At 54.7% G+C, this 12,369-nt stretch overlaps 1 protein-coding gene across 3 annotated transcripts in view; it reads left to right on the top strand.

The window, feature by feature from the left end:
* Positions 1 to 2,296: 2,296 nt before the first annotated feature.
* The window catches only part of ST3GAL3 (ST3 beta-galactoside alpha-2,3-sialyltransferase 3), a 358,610-nt gene continuing 348,537 nt past the window's right edge, over positions 2,297 to 12,369 (top strand). For all 3 annotated transcript variants that reach the window (XM_078854144.1, XM_078854143.1, XM_078854145.1), the window contains exon 1: positions 2,297 to 2,349. The gene's annotated coding sequence lies outside the window, so the exon portion shown is untranslated. The remainder of the gene's footprint in view (positions 2,350 to 12,369) is intronic.

The following is a 12,369-nucleotide window of genomic DNA, read 5'->3' as shown; positions in this document are numbered from 1 at the left end:
TCTTTCCCGTCTCTGTGAGGGGCTGGGGAATGAATGGCTGTCAGCGTTTGCTAGCACGGGTTCTGCCCGGACAGCATTGGTCCCTCCGTGGGGGCTGGGACGGAGACAGCGCCATGGCCTGGGGTTTCGATTCCTCCTGTGTGTGGCCGGACGGATGAAATGTCTTGCGATAGGGTAGCACCAGCCAGGCGTGTCGGCTGCAGGGCTGGTGGAGGGGGCTGGGTCTCTGGCCCTCGCTCGCTGCCATGGACCCCTAAAGCTTGGACAGGCTCCTCCTGCCAGCGGGGGTGGTGGGCCCCTGCGAGGTTTGGTGTAGGCAGTGTGGGGGCGGCTGTGGGGATATGCAGTAGAGGGCATGGGCTGGGGCGCTGTGTCGTGTGTGTGCGTGCGTGCGTGCAGTGGAGGGTGCTGTGCAGTGGGGAGTGTTGTGCTGTGTGGGTCTGTGTGGTGGGCGCTGTGTGGTGGAGGGGGGTTGTGCTGTGTGTGGGCGCTGTGTAGTAAGTGTGTGTGCCGGGTGCTGTGTAGTGGGGGGGGGGCATTGTACAGTGGAGGGGGGTTGTGCTGTATGTGGGTGCTGTGCAGTGTGTGTGTGTGTGTGTGGGGAGTCGTTGTATAGTGATGGGGGGGCGCTGTGCAGTAATGGGGGGGCTGTGCAGTAATGGGGGGCTGTGCAGTAATGGGGGGGGCTGTGCTGGGGTGGGGGGCGCTGTGTAGTAATGGGGGGTGCTGTGCAATAATGGGGGGCTGTGCTGTGGGTAGGGGCGCAGTGCAGTAATGGGGGGGCTGTGCTGGAGGTGGGGGCGCTGGTGGGGGGCTGTGCTGTGGGTGGGGGCGCTGTGCAGTAATGGGGGGGCGCTGTGCAATAATGGGGGCGCTGTGCTGGGGGTGGGGGCGCTGTGCAGTAATGGGGGGGGCCGTGCTGGGGTGGGGGCGCTGTGCAGTAATGGGGGGGCCGTGCTGGGGGTGGGGGCGCTGTGCAGTAATGGGGGGGGCCGTGCTGGGGGTGGGGGCGCTGTGCAGTAATGGGGGGGTCGTGCTGGGGGTGGGGGGGCCGTGCTGGGGGGTGGGGGCGCTGTGCAGTAATGGGGGGGGCTGTGCTGGGGGTGGGGGGGCGCTGTGCAGTAATGGGGGCGCTGTGCTGGGGGTGGGGGGGCTGTGCTGTGGGTGGGGGCGCTGTGCAGTAATGGGGGGGGCCGTGCTGGGGGGTGGGGGGCGCTGTGCTGGGGGTGGGGGGCCGTGCTGGGGTGGGGGCGCTGTGCAGTAATGGGGGGGGCCGTGCTGGGGGTGGGGGCGCTGTGCAGTAATGGGGGCGCTGTGCTGGGGGTGGGGGGGCCGTGCTGGGGGTGGGGGCGCTGTGCAGTAATGGGGGGGGGCCGTGCTGGGGGTGGGGGCGCTGTGCAGTAATGGGGGGGGGGCCGTGCTGGGGGTGGGGGGCGCTGTGCAGTAATGGGGGGGCTGTGCTGGGGGTGGGGGGCGCTGTGCAGTAATGGGGGCGCCTGTGCTGGGGGTGGGGGCGCTGTGCAGTAATGGGGGCGCTGTGCTGGGGGTGGGGGGGGTGGGCCGTGCTGGGGGGTGGGGGGCGCTGTGCAATAATGGGGGGCTGTGCTGGGGGTGGGGGGCGCTGTGCAGTAATGGGGGGGCCGTGCTGGGGGTGGGGGCGCTGTACAGTAATGGGGGGGGCCGTGCTGGGGGGTGGGGGCGCTGTGCAGTAATGGGGGGGGCCGTGCTGGGGGTGGGGGCGCTGTGCAGTAATGTGATGGCGCTGTGCTGGGGGTGGGGGGCCGTGCTGGGGGTGGGGGGCGCTGTGCAATAATGGGGGGCTGTGCTGGGGGTGGGGGGCGCTGTGCAGTAATGGGGGGGCCGTGCTGGGGGTGGGGCGCTGTGCAGTAATGGGGGGGGGCCGTGCTGGGGGTGGGGGCGCTGTGCAGTAATGGGGGGGGCCGTGCTGGGGGTGGGGGCGCTGTGCAGTAATGGGGGGCGCTGTGCTGGGGGTGGGGGGGGCCGTGCTGGGGGTGGGGGGCTCTGTTCCCTGGCCCCGAGTCCGAGTCCGAGTCCCGGTCCCGCCGCGGGGCGTGAGGCGGGACCAGCTCTCTTTCCAGCCGCCCCCTGAGGGTCCCCTGGCCGGGCTCCCCTCTGATTGGGCAGCGCGAAGACCCCCGCTCCGTTGGATTGGGCAGCGCCGTGTCCATCCGCGCCCTGGGATTGGCTGGGGCCGCCCGCCCCGCTACGCGATTGGCGGTCGTGGTGCCTGGAGCCCCCGGCCGGCCGGGGGCGCCTCCTGCCGCCGCCGCCGCTTCCCCGGCCTGGCGGGGGCCGCCGGAGGGGTCGCCGGGGCCGCGCGCCGCGCCGGTGAGCGGGGCCGCAAGCCGGGCCGGGGGCGGCGGGCGGGGTCAGACAGCGCCGGCGGCGTGTGGGGAGCCGGGCCCCCCCTCAGCGCCCCCCTCCGGCCCCCCCCTCAGCGCCCCCCTCCGGCCCCGCCCCCCCCTCAGCGCCCCCCCATTCCCCCTCAGCCTCCCCCTCCCGGCCCGCCCCCCCCGTCAGCTCCCCCTCCCCGGCTCGGCCCCCCGTCAGCTCCCCTCCCCGGCTCGGCCCCCCGTCCAGCTCCCCCCCCAGCGCCCCCCTTCCGTCCCGCCCCCCCGCGGCCCGCCCCCCCCCCTCAAGCGCCCCCCCATTCCCCTCAGCTCCCCCTCCCCGGCCCGCCCCCCCGTCCCCCCGTCCCCCCGTCAGCTCCCCCTCCCCGGCTCGGCCCCCCCTCCCCGGCTCGGCCCCCCGTCAGCTCCCCCCGAGCGCCCCCTCCCCCCCAGCGCCCCCCTTCCGTCCCGCCCCCCCGCGGCCCGCCCCCCCCTCAGCGCCCCCCTAATTCCCCCTCAGCGCCCCCCCGACTCGGCCCCCCGTCAGCTCCCCCCTCCCCCCCCCCCAGCGGCCCCCGGCCCGCCCCCCCCAGCGGCCCGCCCCCCCCCCCCGCCTGTGTCTACCCCGCCAGCAGCGTTCACAGCCCCTGCGCCTGGCCCGTTTGGCTCCCCCCGGCCCGGCCCTCCCCTCCCCAGCCAGCCCTGGCCCGGCCCTTAGCACCCTCCCCCGTCCGGGCCGGCCCCTGTCAGATCCGGGGCTCCCCGCCCCGGCGGCAGAGGCCCCGGGGTCTGCTTCGGCGCGGGGCTAGAGCGGGGTGGGCACCGGCATTGTGCCCCCTTGGGAGCCAGGGCCTGGGGCCATGTGGGCTGCCCCAGGGAAAGGGGGCTGGGTGCTGCCCCGCACAGTGACTGCCCGCTCGGGCCTGGGGAGCTGGGGTGGGCTCGGCTTGGCAGCCTCCAGTCTCTTTCCGCTTCTTGTTGTGTCTGAATGTCTGTGTTCCTGACTCAAATTGCAGGAACCTTTCTGGGGGGTGGGTCTGCGGTGTCTGCTCCCTCATCTGCCATTGACTAGGACCTTGACTGGAGAGGCTAGGCAGCCTCCAGGGCTGAATGACGTTTCCTGCTTCAGTCCTGAACTGTTCAGTTCCAGTCTAAATGTTTCTGAGCTCTTCAGACCTAATGTGGCTGAGCTTGGTCGCTTTGGCCACTCATAGTGGGCTCCTGCTAAGCATGGCTGCGTGTGCATGGGGGCTTGAGCCGCAGTTGGCTACTGCAGGAGCAACAGGAACCAGCATCGCCTTTGTCTTCTCCAGAATGTATCTCCCCATATCCCTGTTGCAGCTAGTCTCCAGGAGGAAACAATTGCACCCCATGACTCTGGCCAAAAGGCATAGAGCTGACTGGTTACCGGAATACAGATGGACTGCAGACCCCTGCAATCTGTTGGCATCTGTAATTGCCAGCACTGCCCTCTTAACCCTGTTGGAAAGCTGGGAAGAGAGTTGTTGAAGAAGAATTCCTTCCACTCTCTAGAGATTGCCTAGGCCATCTCAGTTGACCTGTGGTAAATGGTACCAAAGATTGCCATCAATAACACCAGACTTTTGCCTATCACTAGAATGATGATTAATGAAGTACATCAGTGCAGTCTCTAAATAACTATTCTTTTGGTAGCTGTGTGTTAAGAATGCTCCTTTAATAAATCCATTATTGAGAATCTTTCCCAGCCATGTCTGTCCTCCAGCCTCCCCCCACACAAATGCTGTCGCTAGCTATCACCTGAAGGGCCTGGGTACACCTTATAAACTGTAGCCTAAATTTCGTCTGATGCGGGAACCTATGAGGAGAATGGAAGGGTCACTCTACTTAGTGGTTGAAGACACAGATCACAGTATCATCCTTGGCCATTGCCTGGAGCATGACCTTGCAGTAATGTGGCTACCTCCCCCTTTTCCCTTGTCTTCAATCCTCTTGGTGAAGAAGGTGCTATCCTGTAGTGGTTCAAGTGATGTAGAAGAGGCTTGGGGTAGCTGCTGTTCTTATTTTCCCTCCAGAGGTCTATCTGTAGGCATCTTCTTTGGCAAACTAATTGTGACTAGGGCTTCCTGAGCTGCAGAAATGAGAAGTTTATTTAATCATCCCCTTAATTTTAATCTTAACATTTCAAAGTGATCTGGGGATTCTGATGGTCATTGTGGAGTGGCACTGCTAAACCTGTCACGGTGCTAGCAACTGTAAAGCTCACTGCCTTCTTTCTCTTTCATGTAGTATCAGATGGTCAAAAGACTGAACTAAGCAGTATGCAACTCTTTGCTTAATCTCATTCAGAAGTGTACATAAGGAGTAACAGTATTCTGAGCTGCTTTCCCCTTAGATAGCTGCATTACGTGTAGCACTACTTAATATTACATTGCCTGCAAGTAGAAGGGTAAAATTTTCTTCAATGTACTTCTGTTCTGCTGGCAGGTAGTGATAGAACAATATAATGCATGCTGAACTGCTCCTGTGCTATGAATGTTACTCATGGTTTTGCGGTAGAGTGCTGTTTCCTTTAGAGACGCCCAAATGTGCCTTACGCGCTATCTCAGAGTGGATACTGAGGGTTTTGCTCTGCACAGAGGCGGCAGGGTGGGTAGAAAACGAACCTGCAGTGATGAACGCTACTCAAAAGCAAAGTAGGCATCTTCAGGAAGTCTTCCTCGAGGATGACCTTTATATGATATTACAGAACACAAACCCTCTGGTTGCAAATGCACACACATATGGGAGGCAAGGTATGGAATTCTGTCAGTTCTACAGTAACTTCCATTGTTCTATGCAGCAGTGTTGTAGCTGTGTCGGTCCCCAGGATATTAGAGACACAAGGTGGGTGAGGTAATATTTTTTATTGGATCAACTGCTGTTGGTGAGAAACAAGCTTTTGAGGTACATAGAGCTCATCTTGAGGTCTGGGAAAGGCACTAGGGCTACATCTACACTACAGCACTTACAGCAGCACAGCTGCGCCTCTGTAGTGCTTGTGGTGGAGACGCTCTAAGCTGACGGGAGAGAGCTCTCCCGTCAGCTTAACTCCTGCTCCCATGGTGGGCGGTAGCTATGTTGGCGGGAGAAGCTCTAAAGCGGCGCTTAGGTCCATATTATTTACGTCGCTCAGGGGTGTGAATATTCCATTCTTTAATGAAGACCAAGGTCTAAGAGTGTCACAGCTAAATACAAGACTGAACAGATAGTTTAGTGTAAGTAGTAAGTACATATTTAAAGGGACCACTCAAAGTGAAGTGGCCTGTTAACTCCCCTGTACTCACAGGACAAACGGGGAGAGTGGGTTACAGATTGTTGTAATAGGTCATAAATCCAGTGTCTTTATTAAGACCATGATTGTTAGTGTTCAGCAAGTACGAATTTAAACTCCCAGACTTGTCTTTTGAAAGCATTGTGCAGGTGTCCTTTGAGGATGAGGACTGATAGATCAGATAAGGAGATATATGGTGTTTGTCTTTTATTCTTTTCCTGTGAAAGTTCATTTGAGAGCATAGTGATTGTGCTGTTTCACCCCCATAGTTGTTCTTGGGGCACTTAGTACACTGGATGTGATAACCACATGTTGTGATAGGCATGCGTAAGATCTGTGGCTCTCGAAAGGCGTGTTGGGGAGTATGTTGATCATTGAAGCAGTGGAGATGTCTGCATGTTTTGCATCTGTTGTTCTGGTAGGGTCTGGTGCCGCTTTGAGATGTTGTGCCCTGGTCTGTGGAGAACTTTCTTCTGTTGATGAGGTTAGGGGGTTGTTTGAAGGCCAGAAGAGGGGATTCAGGAAAGATTTATTTCAGGATAGGGTCCCCATTCAGCATGGGTTATAGTTGTTTGATGATACCCCATATGGGTTCCAGTGTGGGGTGATAGATGACTACTAGGGTGTGCGCTTGGAGGAGGTTTTATTCCTGTTTTGACGCCAGTTCTCTAACTACTTATGCTAAGCGTGTCCCTCTAGTTATACAACAAAGCATTCTTGGGACCTTTCACTGGGGTTTTGTAGAATTTCTCCAGCATTTCTCAAGCCTGCTATTAAATTTAGGCTGAGGGGATGTTAGTGGAAGACTTCCTTGGTGTGAACTTTTGCTGTGTTTGAAACAGATAGTTTAGAACAAGGCTTGAGGGGGAAAAAAAAAAAAAGAACCAGGCACCATTTAGAAGTAGATATGAAAGACAAGATCGAGAAATGCCACATGAGTGAGAAGTCCGCTGTCCCTCCCCTAGCTGCTTGGAGGAGTGGTGGGATTTCTACTAGGATGCCTTAGGAGCCCACTTGTGGGGTTTTATCATTTGTATCGGCCTGTGGCTGGTAGTTTTCAGATATACTTAAAGATCCCCATTCCTCTTTTTGCTTAGGCCTGGTTTAAACATAGTTTTTGTATTGGTTTAACTACTTTGGTTATCGGTATGGCATTTTTTTAAATTGAAATAGTTATACTGGGGTAACAGATTTCACACTAGGGGGTTGTGCCCGTGTACTTTATTTGCCTTCCTGTAAAGGTACAGGCTCTTTTGGAAACAGCATTTTTATACTAATATAACTGGTCCACATTGGGGAGTTGTACTTCCATCCTTCCTTGAATGGGCTACAGGTTTTTTGAATCTGTCCACTGCAACTGAGTAAATCTTTAATTGTCATTGCTGAGAGTTAGGGTATGTGTACACTGCGAAATTAGGTCGAATTTTTAGAAGTCGGTTTCTTAGAAAGCATTTTTATACAGTCGATTGTGTGTGTCCGCACACAAATGCTCTAAGTGCATTTAGTCGGCAGAGTGCGTCCACAGTACCGAGGCTGCCGTTGACTTCCAGAGCATTGCACTGTGGGTAGCTATCCCACAGTTCCTGAAGTCTTCACTGCCCATTTGAATTCTGGGTTGAAATCCCAATGTCTGATGGGGCAAAAACATTGTCACGGGTGGTTCTGGGTACATATTGCCAGGCCCCCCCCTTCCCTCCCTCCCTCCATGAAAGCAACGGCAGACAATCGTTTTGCGCCTTTTTTCCTGGGTTACCCGTGCAGACGCCATACCACAGCAAGCATGGAGCCCGCTCAGCTCACTGTCACCGTATGTCTGCTGGGTGCTGGCAGATGAGGTACTGCATTGCTACACAGCAGCAGCTCATTGCCTTTTGGCAGCAGACGGTGCATTATGATTGGTAGCCATCGTCGTTGTACTCCTGGGTGCTCTTTTAGCCGACCTCGGTGAGGTCAGTCGGGGTGCCTGGGCAGACATGGGAGTGACTCAGCCAGGTCATTTCCCTTTTTAAGTTTCATCTCATGGAGATTTAGTCCTGCCGGCAGTTGTACTGCACCGTCTTCTGGTGAGCAGCCAGGAGATGACGATGGCTAGCAGTCATACTGCACCGTCTGCTACCAGCCTAAGATTTATAAAGATAGATGAAGTGGATCAAAACAAGAAATAGACCAGATTTGTTTTGTGTTCATTTGTATTCATTTTCTCACCCCTCCCTCCCTCCCTGAAATCAACGGCCTGCTAAACCCAGGGTTTTGAGTTCTGTCCTTGAGGGGGCCATTCTGTTTCTCCTTGATGCAAAGCCACCCCCTTTGTTGATTTTTAATTCCCTGTAAGCCATGTCGTCAGTCACGCCTCCCTCCGTCAGAGCAATGGCAGACAATCATTTCGCGCCTTTTTTCAGCGAAGACGCCATAGCACTGGGAACATGGAGCCCGCTCAGATCACTGCGGCAATTATGAGCACTGTAAACACTGCGCGCATTATCCAGCAGGATATGCAGAATCATAACCTGCAACAAAAGTGAAACCAGGCGAGGAGATGACTGCAGCGCAGTGACAAGAGTGATGAGGATATGGACACAGACTTCTCACAAATTACGGGCCGCTGCAATGTGCACATCATGGTGCGAATGGGGCAGGTTCATGGCCTGGAACGCTGATTCTGGGCCCGGGAAACAAGCACAGACTGGTGGGACTGCATAGTGTTGCAGGTCTGGGACGATTCCCGGTGGTTGCGAAACTTTCACATGCGTAAGGGCACTTTCATGGAACTTTGTGACTTGCTTTCCCGTGCCCTAAAGCCCAAGATTACCAAGATGAGAGCAGCCCTCACAGTTGAGAAGTGAGTGGCGATAGCTCTGTGGAAGCTTGCAACACCAGACAGTTACCGGTCAGTCGGGAATCAATTTGGAGTGGGCAGATCTACCGTGGGGGCTGTTGTGATGCAAGTAGCCAACACTATCACTGAGCTGTTGCTATCAAGGGTAGTGACTCTGGGAAATGTGCAGGTCATAGTGGATGGCTTTGCTGCAATTGGATTCCCTAACTGTGGTGGAGCGATTGACAGAACCCATATCCCTATCTTGGCACTGGAGCACCAAGGCAGCGAGTACATAAACCGCAAGCACTGGTGGATCACAAGGGACGTTTCACCAACATCAACGTGGGATGTCTGGGAAAGGTACATGATGCTCACATCTTCAGGAACTCTATGCCATGGTTCATGAAGCCATACACAGGCACCCTGGACAGTAGTCAGGAGCTGTTCAACTATAGGCTGAGCAAGTGCAGAATGGTGGTAGAATGTGCATTTGGACGTTTAAAAGCGCGCTGGCGCAGTTTAGGGTTAGCGAAACCAATATTCCCATTGTTATTACTGCTTACTGTGCACTCCACAATATCTGTGAGGGTAAAGGGGAGATGTTTATGGCGGGGTGGGAGGTTGAGGCAAATCGCCTGGCCGCTGATTACACGCAGCCAGACGCCAGGGCGGTTAGAAGAGTACAGGAGGGCACGGTGTGCATCAGAGAAGCTTTGAAAACCAGTTTCATGACTGGCCAGGCTATGCTGTGAAAGTTCTCTTTGTTTCTCCTTGATGGAAACCCCTCCCCTGGGTTCACTCTACTTTCCTGTAAACGAAGCACCCTCCCCTCCCCTTCCCCCCCCTTTCGATCACTGCTTGCAGAGGCAATAAAGTCATTGTTGCTTCACATTCATGCATTCTTTATTAATTCATCACACAAATAGGGGGATAACTGCCAAGGTAGCCTGGGCGGGGTGGTGGAGGAGGGAAGCACCGGGAGGGGTGGTGGAGGAGGGAAGGACAAGGCCACACATCACTTTAAAACTTATTGAATGCCAGCCTTCTGTTGCTTGGGCAATCCTCTGGGGTGGAGTGGCTGGGTGGCCGGAGGCCCCCGCATTGTGTTCTTGGGCGCCTGGGTGAGGAGGCTATGGAACTTGGGGAGGAGGGTGGTTGGTTACACAGGTGCTGTAGTGGCGTCTGTGGTCCTGCTGCCTTTCCTATAGCTCAACCACACTCTGGAGCATATGAGTTTGATCCTCCAGCAGCCTGAGCGTTGACTCCTGCCTTCTTTCAGCAAGCTGACGCCACCTACCATCTTCAGCCCGCCACTTCTCCTTGCGGTCGTATCGTGTTTTCCTGCACTCTGAGATTGTCTGCCTCCACGTATTTTGCTGTGCTCTGTCAGTGTGGGAAGACAGCATGAGGTCAGAGAACATTTCATCGCGAGTGCCTTTTTTTTGCCTTCTAATCTTCGCTAGTCTCTGGGAAGGAGAAATATATGCAGCTGGTGGAGGGAAAAAAAAAAAGGGACAGTGGTAGTTAAAAAGACACATTTTATAGAACAATGGGTACACTCTTTCACGGTAAACCTTGCTGTTTACGTTACACAGCACATGTGCTTTCATTACAAGGTCGTATTTTGCCTCTTATTGAGGGTATGCCGGTTTGGTGTGAGAGATCACTCATGCAGGGCCAGGCAACAGAATTCGGCTTGCAGGCAGCCATGGTAAGCCACAGTCTTTTGGCTTCTTTAACCTTTATAACATGTGGGAATGGTTTCAAACAGCAGCGCCCTCATTTCCCATACGAAGCAGCCGTTGGGTTGGCCATTAAAAATGGGTTGGCAATTTAAAAGGAGGGCTGCGGTTTCCGCGTTAATGTGCAGCAGAAACCCAACTAACACCCCCCCAAATTCTCTGGGATGATGGCTTCACCCCATCCCACCACAGCATGGCTAACAGCGGGGAAGATTTCTGTTCAGCCACAGGCAAACAGCCTAGCAGGAACGGGCACCTCTAAATGTCTGCTTATTAAAACCACCCTATTTCAACCAGGTGACCATGAATGATATCACTCTCCTGCGGGTAACACAGAGAGATAAAGAACAGATGTTGTTTGAATGCCAGCAAACACCGGGACCATTCGCTGCAATGCTTTGTTCTGCAATGATTCCTGACTACGTGCTACTGGCCTGGTGTGGTAAAGTGTCCTACCATAGAGGATGGAATAAGGCTTCCCTCCCCAGAAACCTTTTGCAAAGGCTTTGGGAGTACATCCAGGAGAGCTTTATGGAGATGTCCCTGGAGGATTTCCGCTCCATCCCCAGACACGTTAACAGACTTTTCCAGTAGCTGTACTGGCCGCGAATGCCAGGGCAAATTAATCATTAAACACGCTTGCTTTTAAACCAGGTATAATATTTACAAAGATATACTCACCAGAGGTCCCTTCTCTGCCTTCAGGGTCCGGGAGCCCGCCTTGGGTGGGTTCGGGGATTACTGGCTCCAGGTCCAGGGTGATAAACAGATCCTGGCTGTTGGGGAAACCGGTTTCTCCACTTCCTTGCTGTGAGCTATCTACAACCTCCTCCTCCTCATCATCTTCCTCGCCCCCAAAACCTGCTTCCATGTTGCTTCCCACTCCTTGGACGGAGTCAAAGCACAGGGTTGGGGTAGTGGTGGCTGCACCCCCTAGAATGGCGTGCAGCTCATCATAGAAACAGCATGTCTGGGGCTCTGAACCAGAGCGGCTGTTTGCCTCTGTTTTTTTGGTAGGCTTTGCCTGAGCTCCTTAATTTTCACGCAGCACTGCTGCGGGTCCCTGTTATAGCCTCTGTCCTTCATGCCACTGGAGATTTTTTTCAAATGTTTTGGCATTTTTTTTTTTCGAATGGAGTTCTGCCAGCACGGATTCGTCTCCCCTTACAGCGATCAGATCCTGTACCTCCAGTTCGGTCCATGCTGGAGCTCTTTGGCAATTCTGGGACTACATGGTTTCCTGTGCTGATGGGATCTGCATGGTGACCTGTGCAGGTGAGCTCGCCATGCTGACCAAACAGGAAATGGGATTCAAAAGTTCGCGGGCCTTTTCCTGTCTACCTGGCCAGTGCATCTGAGTTGAGAGCGCTGTCCAGAGTGGTCACAACTGAGCACTCTGGGATAGTTCCCAGAGGCCAATACCGTCAAATTGTGTTCACAGTACCCCAAATTCGACCCGGCAAGGTTGATTTCAGTGCTAATCCCCTCGTTGGGGGTGGAGTAAAGAAATCGATTTTAAGAGCCCTTTAGGTCGAAAAAAAGGGCTTTGTCGTGTGGACGCATGCAGGGTTAAATCGAGGTAACGCTGCTAAATTTGACCTAAACTCGTAGTGTAGACCAGGCCTTAGACTTCGGAAATCAACCATCTTCTTCCTCTAGTCTTTCTCATTTTCACCACGCAGGACACTAGTCTATTTTCCTTCCCTAGGAAGCTGTTTTGTGAACTTTCCCATATTGCCTTGCCTATGTGTTTCAGTCCCATATACAGGGCCCATCTATAGGAAAGAATGGAAAGTTCAATTTTATATTCTACTCAGTCTTAATCCCATCTGCTGACACTCTCAGGAAGGGTACCAGTTGTGATGGTGGCTTTTGGTATTGTGTACGCTCTTCCATCCATATTTTAACTATCAATTCCTTTCATACAGGTTACCACACAGTCTTTGGATAATGATTTTTGGTCACTGTTACTCTGATTAGACTGGCAATAGTATACGGAGTTTTTCACTTCGAGGAAACTAATGTCCTAAACCCTTCAATCCCCCAGTTACTTCAAGTTTTCTTTTAATTTAACCAGCACGTTGGTATAGAGTGCTTAATGTAGTCTATACTGCAAGATTAACTAATTAACACCTTGGGGATGACATCTGTTGAAGTCTTGAAATG

The sequence above is a fragment of the Lepidochelys kempii genome, chromosome 8 (genome assembly GCF_965140285.1).
Source record: "Lepidochelys kempii isolate rLepKem1 chromosome 8, rLepKem1.hap1, whole genome shotgun sequence".
NCBI classification, from domain to species: domain Eukaryota; kingdom Metazoa; phylum Chordata; order Testudines; family Cheloniidae; genus Lepidochelys; species Lepidochelys kempii.
Note: the sequence above shows the minus strand (reverse complement) of the source record. Positions and strands in the feature narration are given on the sequence as shown.